At 43.7% G+C, this 18,493-nt stretch overlaps 1 long non-coding RNA gene and 1 pseudogene across 1 annotated transcript; both read right to left on the bottom strand.

The window, feature by feature from the left end:
* Window positions 1–432: 432 nt before the first annotated feature.
* The window catches only part of LOC122930355, a 48,340-nt pseudogene continuing 30,279 nt past the window's right edge, over window positions 433–18,493 (bottom strand).
* Window positions 7,392–8,332, bottom strand: LOC122924927. Its single transcript, XR_006387456.1, has 3 exons — window positions 8,275–8,332; window positions 7,748–7,872; window positions 7,392–7,432 (listed from the first exon to the last, which is right to left on the bottom strand). It is a non-coding gene; the product is annotated as an uncharacterized LOC122924927 (long non-coding RNA).

Here is an 18,493-nt window from a genome sequence, read left to right as displayed (position 1 = left end):
GAATGAGGAAGCCTGGTTCCCAAATTTTGTATTTGTTTCCAGAAAATAAAAAAAACTGGTTAAAACAGTATTGTCTCATTTATAAAAGATAAGTAAGTACACAAACGTACAACTGAGACAGCATAATATACATGGCATATTACCCATTGTCTGGGCATGGTGAACAGATGAGTAAGAAAACCTAATTTGGTAAAGCCAAAAAGGCTGCATAGGCAAGAAGAGGAACAAGGGAAGAGCAGGCAAGAGAAAGCCGAGAGAAGGAAAGAAGAGGGAGAGAGGGGGTTACAAGATAGAGAGAGAGAAAAAAAAATAACATTTTTGAGGAAGATGTAAGAAATCCATTTCTATGAGGCCAGCAAAGATCTGAACTCTGAGGAGCCCTGAGATAGTATAATTTTATTTCTTTCCAAAATATTTTCCACACATAAAATATTAAAATTGTTTCTCTGCTCTATGGCTTCTCTCATGTGTAACAAGATGTGATTTATATATAAAACATTTTCCACATTCTGAACATGAATATGGCTTCTCTCCTGTGTGATTTTTCTCATGTCTAACAAGATGTGGTTTATGTGTAAAACATTTTCCACATTTTGAACATGAATATGGCTTCTCTCCTGTGTGATTTCTCTCATGTATAACAAGATGTGATTTATGTGTAAAACATTTTGCACATTCTGAACATGAATATGGCTTCTCTCCTGTGTGAGTTCTCTTATGTCCAACAAGAACTGATTTATGTGTAAAACATTTCCCACATTCTGAACATGAATATGGCTTCTCTCCTGTGTGAGTTCTCTTATGTGTAACAAGATGTGAATGATTTGTAAAACATTTACCACATTCTGAACATGAATATGGCTTCTCTCCTGTGTGACTTCTCACATGGTTGGCAAGATGTGATTGATGTGTAAAACATTTCCCACATTCAGAACATAAGTACGGTTTTTCTCCTGTGTGAATTCTCTCATGTATAAAAAGATGTGATTTTTGTGCAAAACATTTCCCACATTCTGAACACTGATACGGCTTCTCTCCTGTGTGACTTCTCTCATGTATAAAAAGATTTGATTTTTGTGCAAAACATTTCCCACATCCTGAACACTGATATGGTTTCTCACCTGTGTGACTTCTTTCATGTATAAAAAGATTTGATTTTTGTGCAAAACATTTCCCACATTCTGAACATGAATACGGCTTCTCTCCTGTGTGACTTCTTTCATGTATAAAAAGATTTGATTTTTGTGTAAAACATTTCCCACATTCTGAACATGAATATGGCTTCTCTCCTGTGTGACGTCTCTTATGTTTAACAAGACTTGATTTACTTGTAAAACATTCCCCACATTCTGAACAGGAGTATTGCCTCTCTACTGTGTGAATTCTGTGTGTAGATAGACTTGATCTTTTTGTGAGTTCTTTGCCACACTGGAACCTTTTACCCTCTCCTTTCTTATTTGTGGTAACAATCTGTGATTGGTCAGGAGAAGGTTCCTCGTGATTAGGAGGATTATACGACAGATCTGTACAGTGAAGTCCTGGATGTACATTAAGGTTCTTCCCCGAAAAGCACTGCATGATATCTTTATCTTCTACTTTATAATTTAGTGATAACATGAAGTTTCCCTCAGAATTCTTACTGGGATTTTCTGTGAAGATAAACATATACATTTATGTTTTCTCTCTACACCATGAAGCAAACTTATAACATTCCTATAAGGCTAGATATATAGCAAGCCATTGATTTTTAATGCACTTCTAGCTTTTAATGGCATCACCATTATCACTCCAGATGAGACGGACAGCATACAGCTCAGTACACAGGTCTGAAAGGACTGTGTACTGCACCACATGGCTGACAACAACATAGAGGTAAGTATTTGAGTTTATTTTTTTGTCAGCATGCCGTTGGGCCACAATGGGGGGGGGGGGAGATGAGAAATAGAGAAGATGAGGAAATAGAACATCTACATCAGAGGAGATGTCACTGGATGACAGAGGTATGTGGTGCTTTGTTCTGTATGTTTGGTAGTGCCGAATGACATTTAAATAATAATAGTCATCCACCATGGGTCCTAATGTGGTGTTTGTCTTGCTGACAGCAAGATTAGTGCTGCACTCACTGATGTTAATTCTGTTGGCCATATTGCCTAGAAACTGCCGAGTGTGATTTCAGCCTTAAAAATCTTTCTAACACTATGACAAAGTTCAGGATTCTGCTGTACCCAGTCATCACTAAATTACACAAACAGCTCACAAATTTGGAAAAACCAACTACTTCTGGCAATCAAACCAGCCTTCTGCCAATGCATTTGGCCCAACAATGCCAATCACATTAATACGAGTTAACTTATAAAGGATCTGTCACCAGCTTCCTGAACACAATCTGCATTTATTATTCAATAGGTCTCTTGGACCTGACAATGCTGGTGGATTCACTAGAAACGTTATGTGATAAAACCAACCTAGAGCTTAAAGGGGTATTCCCATCTAAATGAGGGCATATCACTAGGATATGCCCCCATTGTCTGATAGGTACGTGTCCTACCTCTGGGACCAGCACCTACACTGAGAACGGAGCAGGAAAGTTGGTGGCTAGAGGACCCCGAGTTTTCTGCTGCCCCATAGAAATTAATGGAGAGTGGCTGCGCATGCGCAGTGCATCCTCCACAATCTTCAAGGGTCCATTCTCGATGTAGGTGCAGGTCCCAGAGGTGGGACCCGCACCTATCAGAAAATGGGGGCATATCCTAGCGATATTTCCCCATTGTCTGAGATGGGAATACCCCTTTAACTGACGAGCACATTTTAGTGGACCTCTTTCCCTGCTGCTGCTAAAATTTCATCTATGCTCTGTACGAGCTGCAGTCTTTCTGACTCTGCAGTGACAGATCCTCCGTCTTTCAGCAGCAGTTTCAGTGTCAAATTACAGCTCTGAATTCCATCTGCTGCTTTATTTTACTTCTGTCACGCATGTGCTATGGGAGGAAACTCCACACCGACAACAGGAGGTAAGGGGAAAAGCCACTAGGCCTCAACGCTAGGGAATGCCTAATCCTAATCTTTGCCCTGACTCCTAACCATATGAACAGACCTTTAAGGTAGGACTGTTCATACACCGGAACCTGAGGCCCTGGAGACCCTATAGATCCCTAGGAGTAGTGGCAGGGCTTGAGATGACCAGTTCCTTCCCTGATGGACGAACAAGCGTCTCCCTGAGGCCTAGTAACAACAGACATGGGGAGGAACAACAAAATACAAAGGAACGTCAGATAACCTCTCGTGCAGCCAGTCTCTAAAATCTTCTGACATCTGTCACGGAAGGGACCGTGACAACTGCAACCTGTAGTGAACATGTCTACGATAGCTGCAGGGAAGGAGGTGCACTGAAAGGAGCTTGTCAAATAAACCAAAAGGTGGACAGAGACTGAGTTTAGCTTGTGAACACAGGACTCCTAATATGCCAATTTTAATATCAGACAGAAAATGTTCAAAAAGGATTATACAGCCATTCTGACATGGAGCTTCAAAGTAAGTACACCGGCCTCATCAGGTCTACGAGATCTATTTAATACTACATGCCGTCTGCATTGTGATATATACTGTGAGAATTTCTTTAATATTGTTATAGACAATCTAATCATGGTTGTAAATCTACATTCAACAGGGTAATCTGCCATGAGGTGAAGCGCACGTCTCATGCTTCACCTCTGGCTGTCTGATGTCGGGGAGCAAGGAGAATATTCTGAGAATGCGGGGCGGTGCTGGGCTCCTTCACGCTGGACTCATCTCATACAGGACACATATCAGGGTAATTGGCATATGGATTAAATCGCTTTTTTCCAAACAAAAAGCACACAGAACTATGGGGACTGGGTATTGCAGATGTGCTAGCGGCCATCTAGCATCCCATGTCATCACCTCTATACATTAAATCCCGGTGACAGGTTCCCTTTAAACTTTTATATATGTCTCTTCATGTAGCTGTACGGTACCAGGGCTTGTTTTATGTGCGATGACCTGTATTTTTTAATGCCACCAATTATATGTAATTTAATGTTTTTGTTCCTTTTTTTGTTGAATGAGAAGAAATTGTTCCAGCAATCCCACTATTGTTCTTTTAAGTTTTTTTCCTGTTTACTGTGTGTCTGTCTTGACACCTTTTTCTGGGAAGTCTTCATCACCTACTGACTTTAATTAGGATAATGGAATCAACACCTTTGACACAATGCTGGGTATAATTACCAGATGTTGATTCAGTTACATATTTATTCCCAGAATTTTTGTACAGTCACTCAGAATTGAGAAAGCTCGTTGGATGAACGAGTGAAACGTTTTCAAGAAATCAGCAGTACGTCCAGTTGCCTTGATTTAATCTTTACAGATACAAACCGGATTCCAAAAAAGTTGGGACACTAAACAAATTGTGAATAAAAACTGAATGCAATGATGTGGAGATGGCAAATGTCAATATTTTATTTGTAATAGAACGTAGATGACAGATCAAACGTTTAATCCGAGTAAATGTATCATTTTAAAGGAAAAATACGTTGATTCAAATTTTCACGGTGTCAACAAAGTAGCAATAAGAGGCTGGAAAAAGTAAATTTGAGCATAACGAAGAGCTAAAAGACCAATTAACACTAATTAGGTCAATTGGCAACATGATTTGGTATAAAAAGAGCTTCTCAGAGTGGCAGTGTCTCTCAGAAGCCAAGATGGGTAGAGGATCACCAATTCCTACAATGTTGCGCAGAAAGATAGTGGAGCAATATCAGAAAGGTGTTACCCAGCGAAAAATTGCAAAGACTTTGCATCTATCATCATCAACTGTGCATAACATCATCCGAAGATTCTGAGAATCTGGAACAATCTCTGTGCGTAAGGGTCAAGGCCGTAAAACCATACTGGATGCCCTTGATCTCCGGGCCCTTAAACGACACTGCACCACAAACAGAAATGCTACTGTAAAGGAAATCACAGAATGGGCTCAGGAATACTTCCAGAAACCATTGTCAGTGAACACAATCCACCGTGCCATCCGCCGTTGCCAGCTGAAACTCTACAGTGCAAAGAAGCCATTTCTAAGCAAGATCCACAAGCTCAGGCGTTTTCACTGGGCCAGGGATCATTTAAAATGGAGTGTGGCAAAATGGAAGACTGTTCTGTGGTCAGACGAGTCACGATTCAAAGTTCTTTTTGGAAATCTGGGATGCCATGTCATCCGGACCAAAGAGGACCAGGACAACTCAAGTTGTTATCAACGCTCAGTTCAGAAGCCTGCATCTCTGATAGTATGGGGTTGCAAGAGTGCGTGTGGCATGGGCAGCTTGCATGTCTGGAAAGGCACCATCAATGCAGAAAAATATATTCAGGTTCTAGAACAACATCTGCTCCCATCCAGACGTCATCTCTTTCAGGGAATTTTTCAACAAGATAATGCCAGACCACATTCTGCATCAATCACAACATCATGGCTGCGTAAGAGAAGGATCCGGGTACTGAAATCGCCAGTCTGCAGTCCAGATCTTTCACCTATAGAGAACATTTGGCGCATCATAAAGAGGAAGGTGCAACAAAGAAGGCCCAAGACGATTGAACAGTTAGAGGCCTGTATTAGACAAGAATGGGAGAGCATTCCTATTTCTAAACTTGAGAAACTGGTCTCCTCGGTCCCCAGACGTCTGTTGGGTGTTGTAAGAAGAAGGGGAGATGCCACACAGCGGGGAAAATGGCCTTGTCCCAACTTTTTGGGGATTTGTTGACACCATGAAATTCTGATTCAACATATTTTCCCTCTTACAATGGTACATTTTCTCAGTTTAAGCTTTTGTTCCGTGATTTATGTTCTATTCTGAATAAAATATTAGAAGTTGGCACCTCCACATCACTGCATTCAGTTTTTATTCACGATTTGTATAGTGTCCCAACTTTTTTGGAATCCGGTTTGTATGTTTACTGTGTGGAAAAACAGCCTGCTAATATTATGCCCCTTGCACACGACCAAATGCCCTCCGCGGCGTTATTGTCCCTCACTCATAAGATCATATGAGTGCAGGACAATAGCCCTGCGGGCGGCACGACGTGAACAGCATCATTGCAATTTATAATGCTGCTTTCTCCCATGCGCACGATCACTGCTGCTCCAGGACATATGAACTGCTCACGGACCGTATATCTCGGAGGCAATATGGTCGTGTGCAAGAGGCCTAAATGAGTGTAGCCGTGGAGGTGTTGGTGCAAAGGAAACACAGGTGGCGCCACTAAGTGAGTAAGGCTGGAGGTCTGAGGCCAGAGAGAGAGCGTCATGAAGGAGTCACAAAACTGTGGACACTCACTACCTTAGAGCCTGATCCACTATGGAGGATGAACCACAGATCCAGGGTGGAAGACCTAGCTCATTACAGGAAGCCACCTGTCATCTACGAATGGGAAAGACAGACTATGGATTCTCCTTCCCTAGTAACTGGGCCAAGGAAGAGATGAAGAGCAATCATCTGCTGCATCAAAAAGGGGCATCTGCCCCAGACATCCCCAGCAGCTCTTGGAGGAGAATTACTTCAGCAGGAAGCCTCCGGAGATCCTTCAAGTGAATGGAGCCCATCAATATGTCTGACTAATAAGGCAAATGCAGGGACCTAATGTCATGTGTAAAGAGTCTAACTTGTGGGGCTCCTCCATTTTATGTCACTGCACACACGTGTACACACGGCACATGACGGCTCTTACCTTGTGATATAAGAGGCTGGTGCTCCTCCATTACATGTCACTGCACACACGTGTATACACTGCACATGACGGCTCTTACCTTGTGATATAAGAGGCTGGTGCTCCTCCATTACATGTCACTGCACACACGTGTATACACTGCACATGACGGCTCTTACCTTGTGATATAAGAGGCTGGTGCTCCTCCATTACATATCACTGCACACACGTGTATACACTGCACATGACGGCTCTTACCCTGTGATATAAGAGGCTAGTGCTCCTCCATTACATGTCACTGCACACACGTGTATACACTGCACATGACGGCTCTTACCTTGTGATATAAGAGGCTGGTGCTCCTCCATCATGGCCTCCTTGTACAGATCCTTGTGTCCTTCTATATACTCCCACTCCTCCATGGAGAAATAGACAGTGACATCCTGACACCTTATAGGAACCTGACAACACAATGACACCGTCATCACCCAGACCCCTCCAGTGCTGTTACTGGAGAATTTCCCAGCATTCCCAGCAGTGTCACCTCTCCAGTCAGCAGCTCCATCATCTTGTGGGTGAGTTCTAGGATCTTCTGCTCATGTATCAGGGGGTGAGGGGGAGGCTCTGTGATGGGGTGAGGGGTCCTTCTCCGCCCTACTGACTCCTGGAGATGGATGATGGGAGTCACACAGTCCCCCGATGTCTTCTTCACTATTGTGTACTCCTGTAGATGGAGAGAGACACTTAGGGAATAAACCCTTCAGGGGCCATGTGCTCTCCTCCGGCCCTTTCCTCCTGGGTACAACGTGCCTACTTACCTCCTCATGGCTCCGACAACATGACTATTGGTCACTGGTCACATGATACATCACTCACCATATTGGGGGCTGATCTTCAGGATCTCCGTCACTTGGAAGGTCTGGAGGCCGTTCTCCAGGACCCTGGACTCTTCCTATCACTTCCTATGATGGATTCTCCTTCCCGATGTCTGACTTGTTACAGAATACAATACAGAGGAGAGAAATCTAGAAAAGTTTACCTCTCCGCTCAGCAGGGAGATGATCTCCAAGGTGAGATCTAATAATCTTCTGCTGATCTCCTTCCTGTCCATCCTTGGTGGGCCATTCATGAAAAGGCTCGTATTGCTGGTTTTCTTCATCCCCCCTCCAAAAAAAGGAATAAAGGTTAATCGGTGAGTCCCATGTCCCCTGTAATGAGGGCGAGAAAAGTACAACTTATCCCGCAAAACTCAGACCCTCATAAAGCTGCACTGATGGGAAAGACCCTGAGCTCCGGGTGTATCTAAGCTCCTGGCAGTGCAGTGTGTGAAGGCAGGAGACTCTGAGCTCCGGGGTGTATCTAAGCTCCTGGCAGTGTTTTCCTCATTCACACGGAGCAGAATCATCCAACACTGAATGATGAAAACCCCCACTCTACCCACTACTACTCCCCCCATCATACTAAGCTGAGGAGCGGAGAAGGATTCCTTGTGTGTAATGGAGGAGAATCTCCAGAGGTGACATGTCTGAGCTCTCCACCACACTGTCTCCTCACAGCTCATCTTACCTGCAGGCTGGAGGAATGGCTGATACCAGAGAGAACAAGAGCCCTTACTACCGACCAGGACCTGCCCAGTATCTGCTGCACTGCCAGAGCTGAAGGACCTGCGGTGACGTCACTGTCATGTGATCAGTGCAGGGGGCAGGGCTCGGCAGTGGAGAGGAGAAGAGGTGGTGACAGGACTGTGATGATGGTCATGTGACATGATGGGCGGAGCTCCTGTGTGAGGAGGAGAAGGTCAAGGCAGTAGAGCAGTGAAGGACAGGTCAGTCCTGTAAGATCCAGAGGAGAAGCATTGGATTGTGCGCTACTACGAGACGTCCTGTGCACAGCGGTGACTTGTGCTTCACACATCGGTCTTCGTGGTATAATGTGCCGTAGTGATGCCGCATCCGGTCATTTTCGGTGCAGTTTGGCGGATCTAGTTTTACAGAAATCCCCTGCTCCGGCTCGCAGCACAAGAGGCCGACTAGGAGTTGGTATAGATTAGAGAAAAGTGTTCACCCCGCACCAGAGCTCCCAGTATGAGCTACTGGGGTAAATGTGGGGAGAGGTCACCGGGTCTACGATTTGGACAGGATCAGGAAATCTGCCACTATGTGTTGTCTGAGGAGAATGGCGGTCACTGTAATGCGGTTCATCAGTATTTCATAGTGCCCATGGTTAGGACAGCAGGAATCTGCTCAGAGAATTGTGAAAGTATTTACCCATGGCTATGTTTATCCTGCGGAAAAAATTCCTTGTTTAAAGGGAACCTGTCACCTAGAAAATGCATATTAAACCGCTGGCAGTACCTTATTGAAGTCTGTAGCTGCTCTAGTGCGGATGCTGTGCAGTTCAAGAGAATGTGCCTAATGGATAGGTTGTCTTCCATGCCCCTCCATCACTGGCCATTTTCAAGAACCTAGTTAATAAAAGGCCTAACTGAGGGTCCTTTATATTGCTCTTTGGGATCCTCCCATTTAACCTTCCTGGGGCTCCTCACCAGCCTAATTCTCCTCTTTTATTCCAGAGGCTAATATATATACTGGATATATAAGATTTGAATGCTTACTAATACAATTTTACTTTCAAGCTTTATTAGTTCCTCCATCATTACAGGTCTCTATTCCTTCTTTTGATGGGTGAGCAGAGGACATTTTGAATGGCAACATCACTAAGGAAATGAAGTCTACTGTTATGTGCCTTCACAAAGGCAAATCCTCCGGCCTCGAAGAATACACAGGTGGATTTTATAAAGTGCTGGTAAAACTAAAATGTCCTATGCACAGGCTCAATGGAGGATTCCTATAAAGGTGGCTTACAGAAAACTGCAACCCAAAGATGGAAAAATCCCTAATGCTCCTAAGTTCATATCAGCTGATTTCCTTGATAGACTGTCACAGGTAATGGGGAAGGGGAAAACACCAAATACACACAAAAGGAAATAACAACAGTCTAGGCCTCAAAAGCTAAGGAAGAGGGATGGTGACCTCCTAGTAATCCCTAGGCCTTACCCTAACTCCTGCCAATATGAGCAGATCCTGATGGTGGAAATGCTCATACTCCGTATACCTATGCCCTGCAAAGAAAAAGGGGGGGTCAGTCAGCACATCCCAATACGCGGGGGAATGTTGCTATGGCTGAAAACAACACTGTAAAAGAAAACATGCAATGCAACAGCTCTCTGCAAACCAAATAAAGTACAAAAATGCACAATAATTGCTATTGCTAAACTTATAAATTAGAGATGCTTGGCAAATCATTTTGTACAAAATTATTTGAGCCCGTCTGCCGCATGTCAAGGCGATCTCTGTAAGACGGGTTCCTAACACTAAATTCTACCTGTTATGTGCCATAACAGCTACCATACAATTCAGGGAGTGTAGGTTCCACATGCATGCTGGGCCTGCTTTAATTTTAATTAGTGTGAGTATATAGCTTAGCCTGCTCTCCCTCATTCACTGGAAGCCATTTGGCACCAGGAGAGGTATAGTGTGGACTCTCATTGCATTCTTTGGTGGCCATTTGGCACCAGGAGGGGTATGGAGTGGGCTCAGCCTGCATGTTGGTACCTGCATTCCTTGGATATAATGAAGGCCATTTTGGCACCAAAGATGACAGAAATTAAAGCAGGCACAGCATGCATGTGGAACCTACACTCCCTGAATTGTATGGTAGCTGTCATAGTATACCTATGCCCTGCTAAAACTGACAAGCCCTAGGATAGGTAGCAGGAGTTGAGACAGCTGGTTCCTTCCCAGATGAAGAAACCCCATGTCTCCCTGAGGCCTAGAACCAAAACACACCAGAGAACAGCAAACAGAAAAGGCAACTAGTACTTAGCCTTGAGATGTATGGAGAAGCCGAAGATCCAAGACAAACAAGCTCTAGCAACTCCAAGAGGAAATATCAACCGCATGGTCAGCAGTGTGAGGCGGACCTAAATAGAGCCTCTTCACTGATAACAAGCAGAACCTGAGAAGAGGTGAGATCCTGCCAACATATAGGAAGGACAACATACAAAGAGGAAAACAGAGAGACCAGTTATATAGCCTTACGTGCAGCAAGTCTATCAGATCTTCCCACCTCTGTCACGGGAGGGACCGTGACATAGACCTTGACTGGAAGCAACTGTCAAAAGTGCTAGCTAATAGATTGTCCTCTCTGCTTCTTAGTATAATTATTACATCCCAAGTGGGATTTGAGTGGCTCTTATGAACATCTGGAAGGTCTCAGAGCTCTAGACATGATCCATAACCATCCTTACACAGGTGAGTATACCACATTGCTAGCATTGTACACAAAGAAAGCTTTTCATTCTATTAGGTAGAACTGGCTGGGGGTGGGTCAAGACAAGATGGGCATTAGGAGCAATTTCAGAGTACTCATCTTGGACCAGTACTGTGGGAAATGACATAATACTTATTCTTGAGAAAACCCTCACAAGCCAAAAACTAATAGCTTAGCTGCAGAAATTGTTGGGTGTAGAGAGGACATGTGTGGAACAACACATGGAAACAAAAAAGTATGATAATATAACAATACACTCAATGGCTTGTTACAGGGAACTCTGAGTGTCATTAATCTAAATTTTTCAGCTCCAGTTGGAAGCACATGGAGCAAGTCCATGCAGGATTTCACTTCAGAGCAAAGCTACATAATGATATCCGAGATATAATTAAAACAGCAAAGTTGCTTTATTCTCATTTCAGACATTTATGGCATATCTGAGATGAGGTTCCCATCTTTGGGATCTGCACCTATGTCTGGATTGCGGGTAACTTGACCTTGCCCAATAAGGGACCCGCTAAAGATGGCGCCGAGCTCTGCGGAGCGTTGTCCCCGCCGGCACGTCCCTACAGCTCATCTGTCGCCTCAAGGGACCTCTGGTGCAAATATCCCATTGAATGTCACACCTCCCTCCTTACCTCCGACGCCGGAGGATGTCAGAGCTCCCACAGGCGCCGCTCGCAAGATCCAAAATGGCGCCCAGACTGATAAACCGCTGGAACCCCCTTCACTCAGCCAGCAACGGCTGAGAATGGGGAGAGAGATGGGGGACCAAACTCAGGTCAGTGTAAGCAGCAACACTGTTATGCCTGCCACCTTAGCCACTGTCTCCACATTAAAGAATATGCTCCTCCATGCACGCAGACATAGCAGATTTGATTAACACTCTAACTGCCAGAGTGCAAGGAGCAGAAGACAGAATCCTCTATGTTGAAAATAAACTGGAGGAGTTTGCTAATTCCCAGAACTCTATTATTGATGCCCATAATGATATGGCAGACAAACTAGAAGCCATTAAGTTGAAGATACCAGACATGGAAGATTGTTCTAGGTGAAACACTGTAAAATTCCAATGCATCCCAGAAGACATCCCACCTCAAGAACTACAACCCTACCTGAAAGGCCTTAGAAAGACTCTCCTACCACATATTCCTGCCCCTGATATGATAATTGACAGGGCACATAGGGTACCAAAGCCCCCTCCTCTAGGTCCCAGCGTCCCAAGAGACACCTTGACCCGCATCCATTTCTTCCATACCAAAGAGGCATTGATGTCTGCCGCCAAGAAGCAAGGGACACTACCATCGCATTATCAATCTGTTAGGCCTCTTTCACACGGGCGTCTTATTTTTGGCCCGGATAAGAGGCGGGTGCGTTGCGAGTGCAAAACATTGTAATGCGTTTTGCACTCGCGTGAGAAAAATCGCGCATGTTTGGTACCCAAACCCGAACTTCTTCACAGATGTTCTGAAGATTGTATTATTTTCCCTTATAACATGGTTATAAAGGGAAAATAATAGCATTCTGAATACAGAATGCATAGTATAATAGTGCTGGAGGGGTTAAAAAAAATAAAAAAAAAGTTAACTCACCTTCTCCTCTTGATCGCGTATTTCCCGGTCTCTTTACTTCTTGAATGATGAGCTGTGGGCTAAATGACCTGTGGTGACGTCAGATCACATGCTCCAATCACATGGTCCATCACCGTGGTGATGGAGCATGTGATCTGACGTCACCACAGGTCCTTTAGCCCACAGCTCATCATTCAAGAAGTAAAGAAGAGACCGGGAACTACGCGATCAAGAGGAGAAGGTGAGTTAACGTTTTTATTTTTTTAACCCCTCCAGCACTATTATACTATGCATTCTGTATTCAGAATGCTACTATTTTCCCTTATAACCATGTTATAAGAGAAAATAATACAGTGAATAGACTGTCACCTAGCAACCATGCGTGAAAATCGCACTGCATCCGCACTTGCTTGCGGATGCTTGCGATTTTCACGCACCCCATTCACTTCTATGGGGCCTCTGTCACGTGAAAATCGCACAATATAGAGCATGCTGCGATTTTCAATTAACGCACAAGTGATGCATGAAAATCACCGCTCATGTGCACAGCCCCATAGAAATGAATGGGTCAGGATTCAGTGCGGGTAAAATACATTCACCTCACGCATCGCACCCGCATGGAAAACTCGCCCGTGTGAAAGGGGCCTTAAACTCTTTACTTACCTATCTATGGCAACCCTCTGCCAGCGTAGGTCGCTACAACCCATCACATTGGCCCTCCGTGCACACAGTGTTCTGTACAAGTGGGGATTCCCCTTGAAATTGTTGATCCACAAAAATGGCCAAGTTCACGGCGTCAAATCCTTGGAAGATAGAAAGAAGCTACTGCACACCTGGCAGATTCCAATGTCTTCAGGGAAACCCCAGAGAAGCCCTCAGTTGAACTGAATTCTTCTAATCCATTCTGGAACCATGAGGAAGGATCGCTATGCTCTGGTCCGGGGTTGGTATTGATATAAGAGGACTCTGGCTGTTGCGCTGCTATTCCTCTACCTAGCGCTGAGCAGAAGGGAGCGTTATGGAATACATCTCTTGGGAACCTACATAGCGTCTCCTAGCATGGTGCTGATCCTCCTCGGATGCATACCACACTATACCTACTACTCTCACAATCTAAAGGATCTTACACCCTATACTACACTGAGAGGTCGATTACTGAACCGATCTAATCTTTCCTCTCTTTCTCTTCTTTCTTTCCTTTGGTGTGTGTTTCTGTGTTTTGGTTTTAATTAGTTCAGATAGTTTTCTGTGATCTTACTTCGTATTACATCGCATTTCAGGTATTGCATTACGTGTACAACAGCCTTCTCTCCACCATTATGGGGCTTAAAATTCTTTCTTTAAATGCCAAGGGGCTCAATTGCCCTCAAAAACGGTCCTATATCTGGAAAGCAGCATCTGCATCCAATTCTGATATTTTATGTATTCAGGAAACTCACTTGTTGCAAGGTGATGCGGGGAGAATACGTCACCACCTTTTTCCTAACGTTATGCATTCCCATTTCAGTAAGAAGTCCAGGGGGATACTGATAGCCATTAAGAACTTAGTTGCCTTCACTTCGATCTCTACCAGAGCTGACCCGGAGGTCGCTACTTCATATTGGTATGGTCCATTAACAATATTACATACACGCTGGTTAACATTTATACACCCAATTCAAGCCAGTTGCCTTTACTTCAAAGAGTAATGCGCCATGTTAACAAAATGAAAAAAGGAAAGGTCATTATCTGTGGAGACTTTAACTCCATATTAGACCCATCCCTGGACTCTATGTCCCCAACACGTAAATCTGACATGGGAATTGCTTCATTCTTACATTTATAAGGCCTTATTGATGTCTGGAGAGCTCAACACGGTCAGGAGAGGGATTATGCCTTCTTCTCACCGCCTCATTTATCGTATTCCCTTATAGATATGTTTTTGGTTGACCACACTACTCTGCTATACACCCTCTCTTCAAATATCGGACTCATTCAGTAGTCTGATCATGCCCCCGTTACCATTACCTTGAATGAACTTTACTAATCCCAAAGAGCCCCTATATGGAGGAACAATACGTTCCTATTTAATAACTCCAAGTATGTTGAGGAACTCAGTATAGACCTGAAAGAGAACTTCTAGTTCAACGAACTGTCCATCTCGGACACATTTGTCTTATGGCAAGCTCATAAAGCATATATCAGAGGGTCCCTAATTAAACTGGGCCATAGAGCGAAAAAACGTAGAGAAAAATATATCAACCAAACGCTTGAAAAAAATCGCCTACCTAGAACGAGTTAACAAAACTTCCACCACAATCCATTGCTCCGACGAAATAAGAGCCGAACGAGACAAATTAAGAGGCTTACTACTCTGTAATTCTAAGTCTCTATTACTGCTCAAAGCCAATCATTACTACCAAGGTAATAAGGCGGGAAAACTGCTTGGGAGACAACTTAAATCCCATATCTCATATAATCTACCTTCATACAAATGTCAAACTGATAGACCCCAGAGACATTGCAGAGAAATTTCGTGTGCATTACCAGGGACTTTACAACCGCAAAGATGTCATATCCTCGCCTCCTGATTACTCGGCTCTGGTGGTTGATTCCTAACACAAGCAGCACTCCCTACCCTTTCCTCCGCACAACTACAGTCTCTAAATACCCCCATTACTAAAATGGAGATCAAACGACTTATCTCCTCTCTCCCAAAGGGTAAATCCCCAAGCTCCCCCCCCCCCCCTGCTGTTGGAGAAATTGTGGTAATACAGGTTCTCTATATCACATTATGTGGGCCTGCCCCAAGCGCTCCCAATTTTGGCAACAGATATTTGCGTTGATATCTGATATCACATTGGAAACTGTATCTCCACTCCTGGAATTTGCCCTGTTATTTCTTGGCATCCAGACCATGCACCCTAAATACAGGAGTCTCATAGGCCATATACTACCGAGTGCTAAATTAATAATAACTCGCCACTGAAGGCAGACAGACCCACCTTCTTTGTCGGAGGTGATTCATGAGCTGAACACAACATGTCGCTACGAGCATTCCCTTCCTGCTACAGTAATTTCCCCCAACTCCTGTAACATTACATGGACCCCTTGGATGATCAATCCTAACTACTCCCCATAGAAGACTGTACACAGAGACGCGGAAGCCTCGTGGTGTAATGTGAGAACACCGCTGTGCACCTGTAGTGAGGAGGATGGGACGGCGTCTCCTGCAGCATGGTGAAACAAAGGAGCAGAGGATGAAAGTATGTTATTAGGGACTATGGAGTGGGCAATATGTAAATGTTTATAAAAAGCAATGAGGGGGTTAAAGGGTAGGGCTCAGCAGTAACCAATGCGGAGCCAGGGGACTGTATTTAATGTTCACTGTGATATTTGTGTAATGGGAGCTTGACAAAGACCATTAGGTTGAAACGTTGCTACACAAGGTGTAATAAAGAAAATTGATTGGAATCCCTCTGGAGTGCCGTGGCTTATTCAACATTGTCTACTACGGAAACCCTAGGACCAGGGTTTAATACTACAGGCACCACCACATACTGGATTTGCTACAACAATAGTGAGTAGTGCTGGCCTATTTTCTATCTAAGTTAATGAAGGTCTGAGGACATGCACGCTCACCTAGCATAGCCTTCTGATATCTATGCTGGAGATCGTGGGAGGAGAAAAATGGATACACCAAAAAGTCTACTCTACACCAGTGAACAGATTTCGCACATCTTGAGCGGGAGTGAGGATGAGGGAGCTTTCCTGAACAAACCCACAGTGGATCTGATTAAATGTAAATATGAAATGGAGAAAAAACAGCTTATTAATACCGAACTTCACCTGTCCACATTAAGGGAGTATTATAAGGCTGAACGCATACCGAGAGGACTAAGGACGCATTTGAGACCAATTCTGTTTCCTAACAATCCAGAGTTCCTGACTAAATTCGCCTTTTTAGCGGATAGATTTTCCATGGACATGATGCTATTAAATATGGACTTTTTACAACAAGATCTGTTAAAAATACAAGTAAGAATAATAGAACATGAACGACAATTGCAATCTCTACAAACTGAACAGGAATATCAAACAGTAAAAGAACGGATGGAACAAGATCTAAGGAAGTACCGTGAAAATATTGAGACAACAAAGAGGCAAAAGTGGAGCAGGGACCAAGACGATTATAGCAAAGGAAGTATCTATAAAACAATAATAACAAATAGGAACAGAAATCCAAGGTCTCAAAGAAAATTTAAGACGCAAATACCGAGACCCAATCGTGGGAACTTGACAGATACAGAGTCCTCAGGGGAACAAAGTGAAGCTTTTTTTAGGAGAAAGAACAAGAGAAGCACACGGAGAGGGGGACGAAAATGCCGGCGCTGGGGACAAGGAAGAGGAAGAAATGAGAGTCACACGATCGAAAAGGCCACCGACGGGCTCCAGATTCACCAGGAAATGAATGAGGAAGCTGATAACACCCTAGTGGTAAATATCTCCTCTTGTGAACTATCTAGAGATGAAATGTTGCTGTTGAATAGGGGATTAACCTTCAGTCCAGAAATAGAGATTGACTGGTTCCAAGTGGAAATGGACCTGCATAATTTCTTTAGGCGCATTAAACTGAAGGTGCACTTCAGTGAAATGGCGCCCACTGGAGATAAAGAAGTCCAGAAGGAGGTCCTGTCGTTAAAGAGTGTGGGCCTTTTTCTTAAGAGTGACTTTCAACCGCCTGTATACAACAAAGCTATCGATACCTTTGTCTCCCTTGTCAGACTGGAGATTGAAAAGCTTAAGAGATCAAAGGTAGATCTAAATATCACCAATCTGACAGGGGGTGAGAAAGCAGCACTAAAATCCCTGAAAAATAGGAGGGAAATTACCATCAAAAGGGCGGATAAGGGAGGAGCCACCGTGGTGATGGACACAGATAAGTATAAAATGGAGGTGATGAGACAAGTTAATGACAAGGAGGTATATAAACCTCTAAATAGTGATCCAAAATGGATCATTATACGCAAGATTAGGTTATTGGCAGACAGTGCCTTTGCGAATGACCTGATCGATGCCAATTTGCATACTTACCTTGTGCCACAGAACCCGGTGACTCCTCTCTTATATATCCTCCCTAAGATACACAAAGGGTTGAAAGACCCGCCAGGACGCCCCATTGTGTCCGGCATGGGGTCAGTCTTCTCCAATGCTGCAACTTTTTTAGATAAAATCCTAAGATGTTATGCTATGGAAGCTAAATCCTATGTGAAGGATACTACGGATTTTCTGTTAAAAATTGATGCACTGGAATTTCAAGAGGGAGATTTTTTGGTTTCATTCGATGTAACCAGCCTCTATACCAGTATCGATCATGAACTGGGATTGGAGGCAGTTAGATGGGCCCTAGAGAGGTCAGATTATGAGCCTGACATCATAACATTTTTAATCTCCCTACTTGAAATTCTACTGTATCATAATTATTTTCTGTTTGATGATATGTTTTATGAGCAATGTCGGGGCACCGCGATGGGGTCCAACGTGGCCCCGACATATGCGAATATATACATGTCAAAAATAGAGGAATCGTCTATATACCCATCCACCCTCTACAGTAATGTGAGGGGGTGGATGCGGTATATAGACGATATTTTCCTCATATGGAACGGTACGGAAGAAAAGTTACAGGAATTTCATGATTACATTAATCAGCTGCATGACCAATTGAGATTTACAAAAGTGTACTCAGTGGAATCATTACAGTTTCTGGATACGTTGGTTTATGTAAGGGAAGGTAAGTTGGAAACCGATCTCTTTATTAAGCCAACGGACAGGAATAGTATGTTATGTTATGATAGTGCACATCCTAGGAGGTCAGTAGAATCTTTACCGTTCAGCCAGTT

The sequence above is a fragment of the Bufo gargarizans genome, chromosome 1 (assembly GCF_014858855.1).
Source record: "Bufo gargarizans isolate SCDJY-AF-19 chromosome 1, ASM1485885v1, whole genome shotgun sequence".
Taxonomy (NCBI): domain Eukaryota; kingdom Metazoa; phylum Chordata; class Amphibia; order Anura; family Bufonidae; genus Bufo; species Bufo gargarizans.
This window is presented reverse-complemented; position numbering and strand designations above follow the sequence as displayed.